General features: G+C 46.7%; 1 pseudogene; it reads right to left on the minus strand.

Moving 5' to 3' along the window:
- Nucleotides 1-3,063: 3,063 nt before the first annotated feature.
- LOC101270011 (CDC42 small effector protein 1-like) lies at nucleotides 3,064-3,413 on the minus strand (annotated as a pseudogene).
- Nucleotides 3,414-9,704: the final 6,291 nt, after the last annotated feature.

The raw sequence follows: 9,704 nt of genomic DNA on the forward strand, positions 1-9,704 counted from the left end.
AGGCTGGGAAAATTATCCGAATGCATTCTCTGAATTGTGTCTTAGCTGTTGGCAATGTAGGTGCTAATCAGAGCCTTCTCCAGTCATTCTTCTGTTAATTTGCCCTCCAAGAGGATCTGAGAATTTGCTAGGCTGCCCCTGTCCTCCTCCTCAACTGAATTCTCCCAGATCCTCCAGAAAGAATAAGGATGCTGATGCTGTAGTTGGGGGCCTTTCACACAATCACTGGCCACATCCCAAAAAGATGGAGGCCTCTGGTTTCTGAGCACCTGTATCAGGTGGTATGAACTGGAGAATCAATGTGGCTGGCTTGAGAAGAAAACTCCAGGAATATCTCAACTGCCAGAGATTCACCTTTCCAATGACAATATTGCCACAGGGATTCATACCCCAGTACAAAGCTGCAGCAATCAATTAGTAAATCATTCCTTAGTTCTTCCCTAGCCTCACTGAAAACTGAAAATCAACAAGATAAATATATGTTTTTGTTTAAAAATACTGTCACCGGGCTTCCCTGGTGGCGCAGTGGTTGAGAGTCTGCCTGCCGATGCAGGGGACGCGGGTTCGTGCCCCGGTCCGGGAAGATCCCACATGCCGCGGAGCAGCTGGGCCTGTGAGCCATGGCCACTGAGCCTGTGCGTCCAGAGCCTGTGCTCTGCGACGGGAGAGGCCACAACGGTGAAAGGCCCCCGTACCGCAAAAAAAAAAAAAAAAAAAAATACTGTCACCATCAGAGGTTTCTCTTTTAACTTTAGCTTTTTCTTTGCGTAGGCAATACATTCACATTCGTAAATAATCAAAATGGTATTGAAAGGTATGCATTGAAATTCTCACTCTCACCCTGTCCCCACTCACCTCATAGCCCCACCTCCATTCCCCATAGGTAACCACTTTTTAAATTTCTATGTGCTCTAACGGGGCACTTCTCTAAAAGAGATACCTGTCCAGTGTCTCTTTAGGCATGTATAAACAAAATCAAATACATAGTTTTATTACTTCTCTCCCTTTATTATACAACACGTAGCATACTACAAACACTGTTCTGTATCTTGCCTTTTTTTTCACTTAATGCATCCTAAAGCTTTCTCCTTCTCAGCACATGGTAAGCTTCCTTATTCTATGTTGTTGCTGTTACAGCCGCTTACTATTCCATTATATGCCACACTTTATTTATTTGGATTGTTCAGTCTTTTGCTTTTAAAAACAATGCAATCAAGGGTTTGTGACCAGATATTTCTGGATCAAACTTTGTTCCTCTATTCACTGGAAATCCCACAGGCATGTATATGGCAGTCCAAGGAGTGTACACTAGACTTACAGAAGGGTAGAGATAGAAGAGGCTTCGGATCTCATCTAATCCAACCCACTGTTTTAAGAAAGAGGAAACCAAATCTCAATGAAGTGACTTACCCAAGATTATAGAGTGGTTGGTCTGGGACCAGAGCCCAGGTTTCCTGGTTCCCAGCCTGAAGTTTTCCCTGCTCGATCACACTGCTGGGTGCTGCGTGTGTGTGTGTGTGTGTGTGTGTGTGTATTGCTCCTCCAGGAGTATAAAACTCATTGGATACAAAGTTGAACATGATAAGAGCCAGGAGAGAGCTACAAAGCCCTGAGGGGATTCCTTCAAAGAGGAAGATACCGGGCTTCCCTGGTGGCACAGTGGTTGAGAGTCCGCCTGCCGATGCAGGGGACGCGGGTTCGTGCCCCGGTCCGGGAAGATCCCACATGCCGCGGAGCGGCTGGGCCCGTGAGCCATGGCCGCTGAGCCTGCCCGTCCGGAGCCTGTGCTCCGCAACGGGAGAGGAGAGGCCACAACAGTGAGAGGCCCGCGTACTGCAAAATAAATAAATAAATAAAAGAGGAAGCTACCAGGTTAGGGGAAATCTGGAAAGCCTTCATCAAGAAGGTAGCATTTTCATGGTTGGGCCTGGAATAATACATAGGATTTTGCCAGGTTGAACAGGTGAAGAAGGACACTCCAGGTGAAGAGGTCAGCAACAGCAAAGACATGGACATGGGAAAGCATCAGGTATCTTTGTGTAGCCAAGAGCCAAGTGTGTCTGGAGTATAGTGTATGATTAGAAAATAAAACTACTAGTAGCTTTAATGAGATTATTGAGCACTTACCTTATGCCAGATGTTATTCTGAGTGCTTTATCAATATTAACCTTTAATCTTCACAACCCTATGAAGCAGTTACCATTATGAGCCCCATTTTCCAGGTGGGAACACTTGGGCACAGAGAAGGTAGGTAACTGGGCTTAAGTCCCACAGCTAGTAAGTTTACATTCTAGAGAGTCTGGCTTTAAAAGAGCGTTAGCACTTCTCCCTGTTACTGGGAGATGAGACTGGAAAAAGAAAGTGGTCACATTAGAGAGGACGTTGGAACACTTGGTGCGACACAGAAAGATTTATACTACCATGGATTGCGAAGGGAAGGAGGCAAGTCTTTACTGAGTACATACTATGTCTTCAAAATATGATGAGAGATAGATTTATTTTCTTTTTTTAATTAAATTTTTTATTAATTTAAAAAAAGGAAAGATTGTAGGGAGCCAGCAATGCTACAGAAACATAGGGTTAGAGGCCTACCTAGAGAAAGACCCTGGTATTGGCAGAGACATATTGAGGAACTGTGAGTTTAAAGTCTGAGATCTAAAGAGAAAGAGTAAACTAGCCAGGGGTCACCCTCCCAGTCCCTGCTTGACATCTGCTTCAGTTCATTCCAGGAGGAAAGAGAAGGGCGGGGAGGTAGGCAGCATCTCAGCAAAGCCAGCTTCAGCTTTGGTCATCTCACCTACCGACCATAATTAAGGAGTTCCAGGTTAAGAGTTTAAAAGCATATGGCACCTAGGCTGTCATTTAGGAGAAGGGATCACATTCCAAGTCCAAGAAAACTCCTCCCTCAGATCTGAGAGTGTTCAGGGCTTCAGCTGAGCTTCTCTGGCTAACGAGTAGTCACTTGGTCAGTCCTGCTGCCTTGATCCCATGTCCAGGAGGGGCTACAGCCAGAGGGAGAAGAGGGAGTCCAGCGCCCAAGCCTTTTGAGGCACTATTAGATAGGGAAAAGAGGGGCCCTGGGGTCACTGATTCTAGGAGGGAAACTGGTAGGGGCAGCATGTCTTCTGGGCGGGACAGAGTGAAGCTTGGACATACAGCAGAACCATTCCTATTGGAGCTACAAGCCCCTAGAATTGCTCCACAGCCTGTCTTGCTCTCCCTTGAATCTGCTCCTGAACTGCACCTGTCATGGCCAGTCCATCTCCAACCCCCATCTCCCTAGAGCCAATGTGAGTCAGGTGGACAAAATTCATTGGTTCCCCAATCATGGCCCAGTCAAGCCACCTCCTCTTCTTCTTCAGCTGGGGGTTCCCTACCATGCAGCAGCCCAGTTTGTGCCAAAATTCACTCATCCCCTGCTGGTTACAGTTTCACTCTGCCTGAGGCCCCAGAGGGCTCTTACTCTGGTGCCCTGACCGCCCACTCCTCACTCCCCTCAGGTGTAACAGCATCCTAGGTTTATTCAGCTGGACACGTATAGAGAAAGTAGAGTCTCTGGAGCCCTTAGCTGAGCAGTGAAGGTCAGCATCTCAGACCCTGAGAGACTAGCAAGGTCAGAGAGTGGGGTGGGCAGGCAGGCACAAGATGATGTCTTCCACAGACTTGGAACCCTGCTCTACTCCGGCATTGAGGCGACTGGCGGCAGCTGGTGGGGGGGGGGGGGTGTCCCGCTTGGGGCCCACCAGTGTGGGTTTTTCAGGCTCGCTCCTTGGCGGGGTGGTGAAGCCAAGGGCCGGCTGGCAGAGCTAGATTTCTTTTCTACATAATTCAGATGAGGAAACCAGGACTCTGAGAGGGTAAGTGACTTACCCAAATTCTCAAAGCTGTCAAGTGGCAGAGAAAGCCTTTGAGGACCTGTGTCTGAGCTAGTGTTCTTGCTTATCTAAATGTAGCCCACAGAATGCACGGCCTAGAGGGGAATGGAGTTCCGTGGTGAAGCTGGCTTGGGAAATGCTCAGATAATCCAAAACAGACCTGAATTTAATTGCAGATTTTCTCAGACTTTAATAGGCTACCATGCTTCATAAGGTGGACGTCTCACATTTCCAAAGCTAGTTGTACCACGATACCCTCCTTTCCCACCACCCCCAAGCCCTTTGTTCAAGTCACATTCAGTGGAGAGAGTGCTGGGAGGATACTAGTTTGGGAAAGCCTACATAGACCATACTGGAGAAAGGAAGGAAAGGTGTGTTTCCTGATCACCTGGGTGTGTGGCCACTCTTTACAAATACAAACAAAGGGCACTTGAATCTTACTTCCTGAGAACTACACAGAAAAAGCGTTATCTAAACTTCCACATCTCGGAAAGCTGGTGTGTTTTGTTTTTTGTCTTTGTTTAATTTTTGATCCCTAAAACAAATAAATTGTCTTTGTTTGTTTTAGGGATCAGAATGGAAAAACCTGATTTGATTTCTATGGTACAATCTCCCAATTCCTAGTCCAGTTCTTTCATACCCTAAGGTTAAGATGTTGGGATGTCAAAACCCAAAAATATATGTAGGTCATGCTTGATTGGATTATGCCTGTGAACTTAATTTATATTTAGCTGGTGGTTTAATATATAATCCAGTGTTGCTATCATATCACTATAAAAGACAGCATGTCCAAAAAAGAATATCTTTACCCTCTCCCTTCCAAAAATCGTCATAAAGTGTAAAACTTATACCCAGCATGACTGGACCAAGTAAAACCTTAGGCATTAAGAAAGGATTCTGGGGCTTCCCTGGTGGTGCAGTGGTTAAGAATCTGCCTGCCAATGCAGGCGACACGGGTTCAATCCCTGCCCCAGGAAGATCCCACATGCCGCAGAGCAACTAAGCCCGTGACCCACAGCTACTGAGCCCACGTGCCACAACTACCGAAGAGCCAGAGCTCCACAGCAAGAGAAGCCACCGCAATGAAGAGTAGTCCCTGCTCGCCGCAACTAGAGAAAGCCCGCGTGCAGCAACGAAGACCCAACGCAGCCAAAAAATTAAATAAATTTTAAAAAAAGAAAGGATTCTGTAAATCTTAAACACTGTGTGAAAATAATATTCTTTGACTGGCTACGAATTCTGCCTGTCAAAGGACTTTTCTCAGGCAGTTTTTATTACATTTGGTAAGTTGGGTGGAACTTCCTTTTCAACTCTGGTAGTATTTTAAGAATGTTGGGGAGGATTATTGGAATGACCAGAAATGCTATTGGCGGTGGTTTTAATTACTCAATAAGATGACCTAATTTTAAGAATGAAAGGGCTACTTAATAACACTTGTTCTTATTTAGAGCGCCGGTGTGTGGGTGAAGCCTCCAAATTTTGCAAAAACTTCTAGAATCACTTGTAGTGTTATTTCATAGTCTGGGGAATGTTCGGTAGTGATCCCTTTTAAGCATATTGGAAAATAGAATAGGAACATTGAGGATAATGCTAATTGCAACAAAATACAGATCCATCCCTCAACTAATCAATTACCAATATAAATATCTTCTTTCTTTTGGACACCATATAACGTGTACTTACGCAATGGAATGTTTCTCAAGTATAGGAAATTGGGATCCCCAGCCCCCAAGAAACATGCCTGCCTTGTGAAAAGCTCCTTGTCTTAGGAATCATGGGAATTGGAATTCAGTCCAATTCTGGTGACTTCTCAGTTTATGGAGATGGGTAGGAATTCTGTTTTCAAGATCTTGGGTGAAAGGAAACTTGCAATGGGCATCCTGAATTGTAACCTTGGCACCCCCCTCCCTGTGAGCTCAGACAAATGGCTTCATCTCTTGTGCCTGTTTTTTTTTTTTTAATCTCCCAATTTCTATTCTCGTTCTTTTGTATCCAGAGGTACATGTCATCTGAAGCCTTATGCACTTTGCATAGTAAATCAGGAACAAATCCAGGAGGGAGAATGAGACAGAGAGACAATAACCTGGTTAGTAGCACTAAGTTGCTGCATAAATTTTGTGCTAGGCTTGATGAACCTATGGTAATGTATGATGTTTCATGTGCTGCACCGTGTCTTACACATTTATATATTTTCTCCTGGCCCTTGGGAAACTGAAGTCTCTGTGGAACATTCCATGAATGATCATCAGCGTTACATTCTACTAAAATAACTGGGACCTATTTATAAACCACGGGAAATTGTTGTTGCTCAGGATACAGTCTGAATAAGTAATTTAGAAAATGGAAAACACTGTCAGTCATCCATATGTTTTCTCTATCTACTATTTTCCAAACAGGCCTTTCCAAACAGGCCCTATACCTTTGCTCATGCTGTTCTCAAAGCTAAGAATACCCTCCCCACTTTTCCAAATCCTCTTCTCCTTTAAGGTTCAACTCAAATGCCACTTTTTTGGGTAGAAATTTCCGTACCTTTTTGACATGGCCCCTCACCACCGTAACCCAGGGATCTCTCTTTCCTTGCAATTGTGATTCACTTCTAGCCCCTAACACTTAGCACTTAAGTGCTACCCTATTGTTCTCTCCTTTTTTAAAAAATAAATTTATATATTTATTGATTGATTTTTGGCTATGTTGGGTCTTCATTGCTGCATGTAGGCTTTCTCTAGTTGCGGCGAGTGGGGGCTACTTCTGGTTGCGGTGCACGGGCTTCTCACTGTGGTGGCTTCTCTTGTTGCAGAGCACAGGTTCTAGGCGTGCGGGCTTCAGTAGTTGTGGCACTCGGGCTCAGCAGTTGTGGCTCGTGGGCTTAGTTGCTCTGCAGCATGTGGGATCTTCCTGGACCATGGCTCGAACCATGTCCCCTGCACTGGCAGGCGGATTCTTAACCACAGTGCCACCAGGGAAGTCCTGTTCTCTCCTTTTTGCCATTAGATAAAACTGGGATTTTCAGAGAGACTGTAAACTCCTTGAGAAGAGGGTCCTACATGAATAACCAAGAAAGCATCTAACGCAGAGGTGAGAACACGGACAGCACTCAGTGCTGTTGGTATAAGGTGGTGGTTTTCAAGTGATCTAAAGCCAAGTGAAAGAAAATTACAGAAATCCTATGTGCAAAATAAAGGTTGGCCTACTGTGGTAGAAGTTGTGGTAAAGGTAGGTACACTGGCATCCCGTCAGCTGGACCCTACTCTCTACCCTCTTCTGAGCAGGCCCTGGAGCACCCTCAGGGTGCAGGCTCCCTTTGTTCCCTGCCCTGCTGGTGCTCTATGTCCTCAGGCTTCCATGCTGGGAACCTCACCTTCCCTAGAACCCAAGGTTCCTCAGTTCCATTCTCTCCAGGCTTAAGCATAAATGTCTATTAGCTGAGCTGTTAAAATGTTTCATTAGCTGAGTGTGTGCTAATGTTACCCACCCTCTCCAAAACAAGTGCATTCTCACAGTTCTTCTAAACAGAACACCTTGGCCTGACCCATGGATCCCCAACCAGTCAGTTGGAGAACTCGGTGTAGCTGATCATGGTGCAGTCCCTGTGGCCATATTCCCCCCTTCCTACTGCTCCAGCAAATTCCAGTAGAAATGCCTGCAGGATTGAAATTCCGGGGTTCCTTTCAACTCAAACTTCCTGGGCTTCCCTGGTGGCGCAGTGGTTGAGAGTCCGCCTGCCGATGCAGGGGACACGGGTTCGTGCCCCGGTCTGGGAAGATCCCACGTGCCGCGGAGCGGCTGGGCCCGTGAGCCATGGCCGCTGAGCCTGCACGTCCGGAGCCTGTGCTCCGCAACGGGAGAAGCCACAACAGTGAGAGGCCCGCATACTGCAAAAAAAAAAAACAACAACAAACTTCCTGTCAACATAAACACACTCTTCCCCATAAGCAAACATTTCCTTGTTCCTTCATACTCCCAGTTAATTGCAAGGAAACAGAGTAAACAAATTTTTTGATGGAACCTTGGATGGCACAAGACACATCCCATTCAGAGCAGTAGGAACAGAATGCAAAGTGGCTGTACCATCCACTCTTTGACCCTGGCATCACTCCAGCCCATCCCACCTCAGCACTGCATGGACTCCTCCAAGACTGACCTTGGCTGCCTGCTATCTTGGGCTTCATGCTTGCATTCTGGCTCCTCCCTTGATTAGATTACTGGGGCAACAATGCGTTTATCCTTGACTTTACATCCTGCTGACCTCCTTTTACGTGGGGATCCACTTTTCACTCCAGACCCTAATGCAGGCCCTGGTGCTCTTACTATTGTTCACTGACCAGTGGCTCTTCTGGGTCCACATGATCCTGGTTGCTTCAAGACACCAGGCCCTGACAGCCACAAATGGTGAGCTGTATCTGCCAACTAGAATCTGGGACCGTTTTCCAAGAGACCTTGCCTGGCTCTAAACTGTCTGTCCTACGAGCCCATTTCCATTCAGTCCCAAACTGAGCAACCCCAGTCTCAGTAGCCTCCTGACTTGACATCGTATGTGTTCTTCCAGCTATTTGACTTGGGCTTCCCTCTGCAAACATTAGCCTTGTTCACCTTTGTGCTCTGTGTCCTCTAGAGCCCTTTGCCGGCCCCACCCCCAGTACCTGCCCCACTACAAGAAGTCACACTCTCACTGTCACCACTATAGGACATTCCACTGGCCCCTGAGGAATCAGCATGAACCAGTCAGAGAAATCATTTTACAAACAGGGGGTTTTGATTTCCTTAAATTCACCGTGTAGGGCAGGAGTTATCCTCAGAAGGAAATATAAAATAGGGGATGTAAATCTGGACTCCTGGTCAAGAAGGGGGTACAGAACTTTTATAAAGGATAAATGATTTACTGTCTCTCCTACCATTCTACCACATGGGGTGAGGCCTGCTGGGAACGTTGTGAGGGAGATGTTTATCAGGAGGATAGTAAAGGACTTAGGACTCTTGTTATCTACCTTCCATAAGCAGGCACTTTTCTCTTTTGTATTTCTTAGGGAGAAAAAAAGTGTTGGCTTGAACTCCTCGTGCTTTTTTTTTTTTTTGCGGTACTCGGGCCTCTCACTGCTGTGGCCTCTCCCATTGCAGAGCACAGGCTCCGGACGCGCAGGCTCAGCGGCCATGGCTCACGGGCCCAGCCGCTCCGCGGCACGTGGGTTCCTCCCAGACTGGGGCACGAACCCGCGTCCCCTGCATCGGCAGGTGGACTCTCAACCACTACGCCACCAGGGAATACCCCCTCGTGATTTTTTAAAAAATTTTAATTAATTAATATATTTTTGGCTGCATTGGATCTTTGCAAAGATCTTTCTCTAGTTGCGGTGAGCAGGGGCTACTCTTCATTGTGGTGTGTGGGCTTCTCATTGCAGTGGCTTCTCTTGTTGCAGAGCTCAGGCTCTAGGCGAGTGGGCTTCAGTAGTTGTGGCACTGGGGTCAGTAGTTGTGGTTCACGGGCTCTAGAGTGCAGGCTCAGTAGTTGTGACACAGAGGCTTAGTTGCTCCACGGCATGTGGGATCTTCCCAGACCAGGGATCGAACCCGTGTCCCCTGCATTGGCAGGCGGATTCTCAACCACCGCACTACCAGGGATGTCCCCCTCATGCTTTCTTATGTAATAAAAAAGTCAAGCAAATGGCATGTCTTTGTTCGACCTGGACTCACAGCCTGCCTGCATTATCACAAGTGCTAAGAGGTGGAGGCTCTGTGTGCCTTGAGGATTATCATGCATTTTTTTTTCCAAGTGTTAAGCCTTTTTCCATGCAGAAGGGGCCCATCTCAGGGCAGGCCATTATGATGCGTAGT

The sequence above is a fragment of the Orcinus orca genome, chromosome 13 (genome assembly GCF_937001465.1).
Source record: "Orcinus orca chromosome 13, mOrcOrc1.1, whole genome shotgun sequence".
NCBI classification, from domain to species: domain Eukaryota; kingdom Metazoa; phylum Chordata; class Mammalia; order Artiodactyla; family Delphinidae; genus Orcinus; species Orcinus orca.